Consider the following 10,327-nt stretch of genomic DNA (forward strand, 5'->3'; position numbering starts at 1 on the left):
CGCTTGCACTTATGAATTCAAAGGGGCGGCGTGCGGTGGCCAGGATGATGCGAAAATGAGAAGTCCCGGTGGGCGTAGCTGTCTGGCGGGAGGCCGGCCCCTGCCAGCAGAAACGCCACGTAGCGCTGGTCCTGGGAGACGTCAGCGGCCCCCTCCACGCTGCCGACGCGACCGGCCACCGAGAAATCGGGCTGCAAGGGCCTTATTACAAGGCTGTTACTGGGTTATTTCACTTATTTACTTGGTTCTCCGGTATTTCTTATTGAGAGTATATTTAGAACCAAACGATCTGATCATACCCAAAGGCTGCTGTGGACATGCTTGATTTGTTACTCTAAAGAGGCATGAATGTGAAAGTCGCTCAGTCATGGCCGACTCTTTGCGACCCCATACACTGTAGCCCTCCTGGCTTCTCCGTCCATGGGCTTTCCCAGGCAAGAATACTGGAGTGGGTTGCTATTTTCTTCTCCAGATCTTCCCGACCCAGGAATGGAACCGGGGTCTCCTACATCGCAGGCGGATTCTTTTATCAGCTGAGTTACCAGGGAAGCCCCTAGAGGCACAGTGGAGTGAATAAGGTACTGTAGTTAGTATCCTGCGATACTATTTGAGATCTCTGGTGGCTCAGAGGTTAAAGCGTCTGCCTGCAATGTGGGAGACCTGGGTTCAATCCCTGGGTCGGGAAGATCCCCTGGAGAAGGAAATGGCAACCCACTCCAGTATTCTTGCCTGGAGAATCCCATGGACAGAGGAGCCTGGTGGGCTACTGTCCAAGGGGTCGCAAAGAGTCGGATACGACTGAGGGACTTCACTTCAACATTTGTCACACTGTAACTTGATTGGTTTCGCCAGAGCCTGTACATGTGCAGTTCTCTTCCCAATACAGCATTTCTAAACGCCTTCACTGGAAGTAAAGTAAAATATAGCAAACTCTCGTATTTAAGAAAGTAGGCACGTTTTTGTGTTCACTAAACATACATGTATGAATGGTCTTAGGCACATACCAGCCAAACAGGACTGCTAGAGTTAAGCAATCTTGTTTATTTATCTGCTAGACTTGTCCTTTACAAAGATAAACAAAACTATCACTCTGATTCTGTATGAATTATACTTTGCATCTGGCACTCTTCTCCCCCTACATTCTCTTGTAGCATTTCAAAAAAGGTCACAGGTTGTTTTAACTTCAGGGAGACATGACCCGATTACTGAGTTGTGCGATGCCAGCTGTGGCTGTTCTGAAATTTTGCAGAAGAAAAAAAAAAAGCAGGACCTTCACTGGGATACAAAGCCTCTCCCTATTCCCTAAAGGAGGCAGGTTTTGAGGTGCTAGCCTACTGTGTTCCCTCTTTGCTTGCCAAAGAAATAAAACCACTATTTCTCTTCCATACTATTTCTGTTCAGCATCGGAGACAAGATTTTGGCATCACTTGTAAACCATTTAGTGGTGGTGTATACTTATGGTTCAGTTTAAAAAGCAAATAGTTCTGTAAGGCTGAAGTAGACCTACTCAAGAGGCTTAGGATAGTTGTTAATTTCAAGTTCTAAAAAGCCTTCCATTTTTCACTTACCATTCCAAGGACTAGTTTACCTAAAAAGGTGTCAATAAAAATCCGATTTAAAAGTCGGACCATATTTGGGGGCTCCCCTAGTAGCTCAACCGGTAAAGCATCTGCCTGCAATGCAGGAGAACCAGGTTCAATCCCTGGGTCTGAAAGATCCCCTGGAGAAGGAAATGGGAACCCACCCCAGTATTCTTGCCTGGAGAATTCCGCAGACAGAGGAGCCTGGTGAAGTCAGAGTTGGATGCTAGTGAGTGACTGTCTCTTTCATTCTGTTAGACAGGGTTTTGCCTGTAAAGTCCAAATGACTTTGTATAAATTTTTATTTCAAAGCCTTGATGTAGTAGCATACAATGTGAAAAGTGTCAATAATAATTGGTTATGATAAAGCTTACAGTTCTAGACTTGATGCACTTATATCTGACTGAATATAAAAACTCCGCTCCTTGTTTTAAACGCAGGTGGTTCTGCCTTTGACTACACAAGCTGAAATGGTGCAAAGTCTTAATCTATGGGATTAACAGTAATTGTTAATATTTAACAATTATTTTGTGACTTGGCAAAACATTAAAAAACCTCTTGATGTTGGTTATAAATGTAATTTATAAATTTTTGTGTAATTTTGTAATTTATGGTTTTAAAGTAATATTTGTAGTAACACTACAAACATTGGGAATTCCCTGGCAGTCCAGTTGTTAGGATTTGTAGCTTTCACTGCTCTGGTTAAGATCAACTCCTGATCAGGGAACTAAGGTCCCACAAGCCACATGGTGCAGCCAAAAAAAAAAAAAAATCAAACCCAACAATTATCTCCCCCACCAAACAAAAAAACCTCAAAACAAACCACTGGAGACACTGAAAGTTACGTTTTATTTCTTTATTAAAAAACATGTATCAAGTAGTTTTGAAATGTGCTTGCTTTCTCATTATAAAACTTATAATATGGAGTGAGATGCCAAGGCATCTTATCTATGCCTTGGCAAACTGTCATATTCATTTCCAAGTTTGAATCAGCTTCCAAAATTTTATCTTTTAACAGTCAATGTCATGATAGTTCTGCAAGTTCCTTCAATGTTAAGTTGTTCAACAACATCACTTCTTTTGAGATGCATTCATTGTTTACAACTGCTTTCCTACATAAAACTTCACTGAGTTCTGCCTCCTACATACCTAGAACTGTTTCTTGAATGGCAGCAGCGTCAACACTCTAATGGTCATCTCTATCTTCTAACTCCATTTACATCCCATCTGAATGCTGCAGTTTTTCCACAGTACAGCCTCTCGCTACTGCAAGGACTGCCTGTAGTTCTTGGAATCTGAGCACACATTTCACAGTAACATCCTTCTCTGAGTTTGTAGCTTCACTAGGTAGTTTAACATTAGTTTGTGTTGACTTTGAGATGAAACCAGCCTTTACTGGCAGTAAATAGATGTCCTTGTAATTACCATTTCCTTCAATGTAGCAACTGATTTCAATGCCAAACTGATTGGTATTTGTTCTTGATTACACTACAAAGGAGAAGTAAATGCTTCATTTCAACCATAAGCGGCTTTCTGTTCTTGGTGAAATTTTACACTAAAAGATGTTGAACCAATTTTACCTTGCTTTTATATTCATCAGACTCAAAAAATGTGGCTTGTACTGTAGCTTCATGTTGGTCGTGGTATCATCCTATATTTGCTTTGCAGTGGCCATTTTCAAAGCTTCTAACACTAATTTTATCTGCAGTGTTAATCATTTTTCATTTCTTTGTAGTTCAGTCATATTTATTGACCAATTCCCTCTTCTGATTATCCATTTTTGTAAAATGTTCCATGGGCTTATCACTGGGAGACAAGGAGGCAACAGTTACATGCTTTGCTATCTGTGTAACTAATAGATGTTCGATGACCAAGACTTTGAAAGAAGTGATGTAACTGATACCATTCTTGATGCACACCTTTTCTTTGCATAATGATTCTGGAATAAAGAGCCATAGCCAAGTTTATGCAATAATACACAGTTAATATTGTGACAATTGAAAGTTCCGCTGTGTTGCTGTGGGTCAGGTGCTGTTTAACTACCGTGTGAAAAGATTCACATGTTGAAATGGCGCAAAGGACCCGTATCTAAAACAGAAAAACTTGTGTTGGAAATTCACAAAATAGTCAACTTTTAACCCAATTTAGTTAACTACTGGCCAACCAAGTTCTAGATCAAATAAAACTGAAGTTTTTCTGAAAAGAATGTTAATTCTAAGACTCTGAAATACTCACTGAAAGAATGTTTGGAGATAATGTTATATAGAATTCTTCAAAGAAGGATTTGCAGACAGTCCAAAAACACCCTTTTAGAGTGTTTAAATTTATGGAGAATTTAGAGCCCCTCCCCTCATTTCAATAGTCTTAAGGACTGCAAAAGATTAAAGTTCTGGATAACTGTACTGTTGTCCAGATTGTAAAACTTCACAATCACAAGCCCATATGTGTATAACATTTATTGAACAGCAGCCAGTACTATGTTTACTTCTAGAAAACAGTAGCATCCAGCCCATTAATGTTTAAATTCTGTTTTCAAATGCGTTAATTTCATATATCTTATCACTAAGGGCCATAAAGTTTATATCAAACTTTAAGAAATAGAAAATTAACTTGGTTAAATTTGAGAAACACCCCAAGATGCCATGCCTAATTCACAGCAGGTCAATCTGGTATTAGGTTTGAGGTTCTCAGCTCTGACTACCTGCCTATCTACTGTTCTTGAACAAAGCTCAAGTAAAAGGATGGTCATCCACAAGCATACCAAAGAATTATTTACAGAATATCCAATAATTCAACCAATTTAAACCGAAGAATATATGACCTCTAAGAATTTCAGGGCCTGAAAGAATTATATCATTATTATTTTTTAAAGATGATTATCAAGGTTAAAAGTCCTGCCACACACCCCCCCAACCCACCCAAGAGCCTCTCCTGAATTAAATGAAAGTTATATTATCTTTGAAATAATATTTTTTATCTTTGAAAGCTGAATGAGGAAAAATTTTAATTAAATATCCACATTATGCTCAATACATAATGAATACAAAATCCAATGTTTTTCTAAAATTACTATCTTAAAAAAAATAAGTTTATAAACTTCTTACCTTATATAAATCTTCAAACTCTTGATAAATCTCACACATGGTGTTCTCTAAGAAAAACACCCTTCAATTTTATTCCTAAAATGAAAAACATTTACAGGCAAGTCAATGTACAAAAACCATATCTTAACTATATGCATCATGATTTTCTTTTCTTCATTATGTCCTCATTCACATACATTAATCACAACAAATCATGATGTGAACAGCAGTGGAAAAGTTTAATCATTGGACATTTGTACTTATTTTCAACTTAAGCTCTAGTTTTAAGTTTTTATTGCTTAGCTCCCCTTTAAAAATACATAAAGGCACACTTCTATAGTTTTCCGTTTTCTCACGTAGAACAGACAAGACTTCCAATTTTACTATGACTGGAAAAAACTCAACAAAGATAATTTCAAGCATGTCACTTACTTCTTTGTACAGGTCAGCTTATGCTAACTTGGAGGTGCCTTCTCAACATTAACCCTGATATTAGAGGAGTACCCATACCTTCCTGACCTGCATATAGGTTTTTCAAGAGGCAGGTCAGGTGGTCTGGTATTCCCATCTCTTTCAGAATTTTCCAGTTTATTGTGATCCACACAGTCAAAGGCTTTAGCATGTCAATAAAGCAGAAATAGATGTTTTTCTGGAACTCTCTTGCTTTTTCGATGATCTGCAAGGAGATCCAACCAGTCCATCCTAAAGGAGACCGACCAGTCCTGGGTGTTCATTGGAAGGACTGATGCTGAGGCTGAAACTCCAATACTCATGTGAAGGGTTGACTCATTGGAAAAGAGTCTGATGCTGGGAAAGACTGGAGGCAGAAGGGGACTACAGAGGATGAGATGGCTGGATGGCATCACCGACTCAATTCACATGGGTTTGGGTGAACTCTGGGAGTTGGTGATGGACAGGGAGGCCTGGCGTGCTGCAATTCATGGGGTCACAAAGAGTCAGACACGACTGAGCGACTGAACTGAACTGAACCCATACCTTAACACATCCCCAAACTGGTTATGCCTCGCTCTGTGTGTAATGTCTTTGTTACCAGACAACGTTTCCAGTGATCATAAACACTAAAACTTTAAAGGAAAAGTGGGAGAGTCGTCTCTGCTAACAAAGAACTTTCAAGCAGTGATGATGGGAAAAGACTCAAAAAGATTACAAGTCTCCAGAACTAATTAGAATTCTGCCTATTTAGAACATTATGCGGAGAAGGCAAAGGCACCCCACTCCAGTACTCTTGCCTGGAAAATCCCATGGACAGAGGAGCCTGGTGGGCTGCAGTCCATGGGGTCACTGAGGGTCAGACACGACTGAGCAACTTCACTTTCACTTTTCACTTTCATGCACTGGAGAAGGAAATGGCAACCCGCTCCACTGTTCTTGCCTGGAGAATCCCAGGGACAGAGGAGCCTGGGGGGCTGCCGTCTATGGGGTCGCACAGAATCGGACATGACTGAAGCGACTTAGCAGCAGCAGCAGAACATTATTACTGCTTGACAAGGTCTATGTTTTGCTCATTAAGAGGGACAGAGCCCAGGGCGGCGGCGAGCAGCAGAAAGAAAAGGACATACACTCACCCTTTGGGGGAAAAGGGCAAACTCCTCTAATTCTGCTGCTGCATATTTGTATTTTTAATGCATCCTATCTCAAATATTTGTGTAATTGCCTACAAGCAATCAGACTACATTCCTTGAAATACTCTACATAGAAATTTCAACTGTTTCAAGTCATTCTGCACCCCAAGCAAAATAATAAGGCAAAGGATACACAATTTCTATCTACGGTTTAGTGTTACTGAGCTTCTCTAACCACTTCCACCTAGGAGGAATTAGGAGAGGGGAAACGGGTCCGACAACAATAATACTTAATTACGTGGGCTGCCGTCTATGGGGTCGCACAGAGTCGGACACAACTGAAGTGACTTAGCAGCAGCAGCAGCAGTCAGGCTCCAAGATGGTCTCTGATGACCCCTCCCCTCTTGGTAGTCACACCTTTGTATAGTGCCCACCTACACCACACTAAGGCCAACAGAACAGGGCAGAAGCGATGTTTTGTCACTTTCAAGCAAATTAAAAAAAAAAGTATTAAAAGACAAGCTTCCATCTTGGCCTTTCTCTTAGACCAGTCCCTCTGGGTAAAGCCAGCTATCACGTGGTAAGAACACTCAGGAAGCCCAGGGAGAGGCTCACACGGTGAAGAAGAACTGAAGCCTTCAGCCAACAGCCATCAGGGAATGGAGGCTTGCCAACTGAAGACAGTTTGGAAGCTGATGTCTGTCTTCTACCTCCGTTCCTTACTGTTTAATCAGTGTTTGCTTTAAATCGCCAAATATTGAGCAATCTGTTACACAGCAATAAACACTAACACAGAAGGTCAGAAGTCAAGTGAAGTGAAGGTCGCTCAGCTGTGTCCGACTCTTTGCAACCCCTTGGACTATACATACAGTCCATGGGATTCTCTAGGGCAGAACACTAGAGTGGGTAGCCTTTCCCTTCCCCAGGGGATCTTCCCAACCCAGGAATCGAACCAGGTCTCCCACACTGCAGGCGGATTCTTAACCAACCAAGCGAGGGAAGTCCCAGAAGGTCATAATCTATATCCAAAAAAGTAAAATGTACAACTTATGAATTAACTGAAAAGGTCTAAAATTCATGGGCAAGGATTGGATTCAGAACTGACTTTATACTCAGTCACCAATAATTTCAAAACCCCAAGGCCTTCTGAAGAACAAAAATCCCCAGAGAACAGGATGAAAAATTCAGTGAGAATATGTCAGTTACTAGAAATACATTTTATGATGTCAGGATGACAAATAAATGTAATACTAGCTAAAAATCTGACAAAAAGATAGGTAGTCAATACGGAAGATACCAGTCCTAGAAGGCAAAGCCTCTATTTTTGCTTTCATAGCTGAGAAAAATGTGTTAAAAACAAAAAATCCTGCACATACAAAACATTTAGTACAACTCAATAAGCATTAGCTGTTACTAATTTTTCCCCAAGTAAGCAATTAATGAGATTTTATAACATAAAACAGAAAGTTAGATTTCATTCAACCCTTTATAAATATATGTTTTACTTGGACAATCCTCCCCTTCCACTCACTGCTCTTGTACCAGGAATACTTAATATGCTAAAAAAAAGAAAGATATTACACTACCTCCCCTGCAGTTTTAGTAATTCTCTTCCAAGACCCAGGAATCTTTTTCCGACATCTTCAAGAATACAATTCCTGAAAAGAGATATTTTATTTCAAATTATTTTTTGCACTGGTCAGTGCTTTCTACAAATAATATCTTTAATACAGCTTACATATCCTCATTCATGTATTCAGTAATCACATAAGTTCATTATGTGAACAGCAGTGAAAATGTTTAATCATTGGATATGAAGCTATCGAAGGAAGCAAAGATATAATCAAATGAGAAATAAATTGAGAACTTCAATTTGACCAGGAAAAAAATGAAAAATAGTAACAAAAAGTATATAAAGCTTATTAGCAAATGTAAAAATACATAAATACAACTCAACATCAATGATGCCATTTATAAAGGATTGCATGCTTCCCTATCCAGAAGCACACTAAGAATACCCACAGCACCGACCCCCTGTGGCTGTAAAGTAAGCTGGTTACTTTCATTGAGCAGGTGTGCATTGAAGTCAATTGTTCCCCAGCACTGCAGTTTTCTGAAACCCATCTGTAATAAATAATTAGATGGATACTGTCAAGACTTTGAGAGCCACATTCTCATGAACTAATTCAGCAGGAAAGAAAAACATCCCTTCTTTGTACTCTGATGCTGAACTGGCAGCTCTAGCTTAACAAAATGAAAAATGTGTGCCTGCACCTGGACTCTCTTAGGAGCAGCACCCACCTTCGTGCCCAGCTCGAAGCAGGTTAGATTATCCCTGAACCTATCTTAACAGCAGCCCTTTTGCCCAGGGCTCTACTTCAATCAGAAATGTCCAACACCCGCAAGCATTGCTCTTTTAATACTCCATAATGGTAACTTTAAGTCTCCATTTAAAGTTACCTTTAATGGGTTCAAAGAGCCTAAGCGTACTTCCCTGGAACCAACACTTTTTCAGTTCAGTTCTGTTCAGTCGTTCAGTCGTGTCCGCAGCACACCAGGCTTCCCTGTCCATAACCAACTCTCAGAGTCTACTCAAACTCATGTCCATTGAGTCGGTGAGGCCATCCAGCCATCTCATCCTCTGTCGTCCTCTTCTCCTCCTGCCCCTAATCCCTCCCAGCATCAGGGTCTTTTCCAACAAGTCAACTCTTCGCACGAAGTGGCCAAAGTATTGGAGTTTCAGCTTTAGCATCAGTCCTTCCAATGAACACCCAGGACTGATCTCCTTTAGAATGGACTGGTTGGACCTCCTTGCAGTCCAAGGGGCTCTCAAGAGTCTTCTCCAACACCACAGTTCAAAAGCATCAATTCTTCAGCACTCAGCTTTCTTCACAGTGTAACTCTCACATCCATACATGACCACTGGAAAAACCATAGCCTTGACTAGACGGACCTTTGTTGGCAAAATAATGTCTCTGTTTTTTAATATGCTATTTAGGTTGGTCATAACTTTCCTTCCAAGGATTGAACTGAATACTACATAAGCATATTATAATGGAAAGCAACTGTGAACAATACCTTGAGATGAATCTTTTCAGCCAGAATCTGGATTAAGTAACAAGGGAGAAAGAACAACCTTGCTTGGATGCTGGACTCATTCTTGCAGCTAGAGACAGAAATAAAAAAGTTTACGAACATTCGTTTTCTTTAATGAGCCTCCAACGTTAAGCAGGAAAGATGCTACATAATATACTAAGGACGTCTTCAAACATGCAAAATAGAAAGTACGCCCCACCTTGGCTCCATTTTGTTTCTTCTGTAAAAACTGAAGTCTCATACCGTAAACATAAAGAGCTTTAAAAAAGACATCGTTCTAAGATCTTCTCATTCCTGAAAACTATCCACGATGTCGCACATCCCAAGCAAAACCATTTCACTGCCCTCCCTCCTGCCCCTCCTAGTACTTCTATTGACGAGTCCCCACTAGACCGTGCGCTTCCCCCCAAATCCCCAGAACCTTCTTACCTTATCTCCTTCTTAATCCCCATTGCGGCAAAGGATCTTGCAGGAAAGAGCTCGATGAATTAAAAACCGACTTATCTTGGTATTAAATTCTCATTAAATCCTGAGGTCACATACCTACTCTACCAATAGCTCCGACATTATCTCCGCATCAGATAACTGCAAAATAAAATGCAAGAAAATGACATGCCCCCCATTAAATAATTTATTTGGGTTCTAATTTTGCCTTCAATATTTCTAGGGCGCCACGTTCATCCTTTCCTAGACCTCCCGACACTTTCAGAGCTCGCACTTTGAGACCCACCGGCATGCCTCTGGATTCGCCTCAACTTTTGTCCTGCCTTTCCCCCTTGGCATTCTCTGGCCGAGCCTCGGAAGAAGCGCGGATGGCCCTAGATTTCACCAGGCCGGACGAAAAAGAGCCCATTGTAGCGAAATATAGTTACCACCCTCCAACGAGGAGCGAGGGGAGGCCCAGAGGTTGGCTTAATACCCCCCGGCCTTTCCGATTGGCTGCTGCGACGTGACGTGCTCTGTGATTGGCCACGGCGGCGAGCGC

At 40.8% G+C, this 10,327-nt stretch overlaps 1 long non-coding RNA gene across 2 annotated transcripts; it reads right to left on the reverse strand.

Moving 5' to 3' along the window:
- Window positions 1-2,421: 2,421 nt before the first annotated feature.
- Window positions 2,422-10,260, reverse strand: LOC106701260 (uncharacterized). 2 transcript variants are annotated; one of them, XR_011464537.1, is made up of 6 exons: window positions 10,073-10,260; window positions 9,772-9,927; window positions 9,325-9,412; window positions 7,833-7,904; window positions 4,685-4,759; window positions 2,422-3,668 (listed from the first exon to the last, which is right to left on the reverse strand). It is a non-coding gene; the product is annotated as an uncharacterized lncRNA (long non-coding RNA). The 2 variants fall into 2 exon arrangements; XR_011464538.1 differs by lacking the exon at window positions 7,833-7,904 and having other exon boundaries at window positions 10,073-10,250.
- Window positions 10,261-10,327: the final 67 nt, after the last annotated feature.

Source organism: Bos mutus, chromosome 6, assembly GCF_027580195.1.
Source record: "Bos mutus isolate GX-2022 chromosome 6, NWIPB_WYAK_1.1, whole genome shotgun sequence".
NCBI classification, from domain to species: domain Eukaryota; kingdom Metazoa; phylum Chordata; class Mammalia; order Artiodactyla; family Bovidae; genus Bos; species Bos mutus.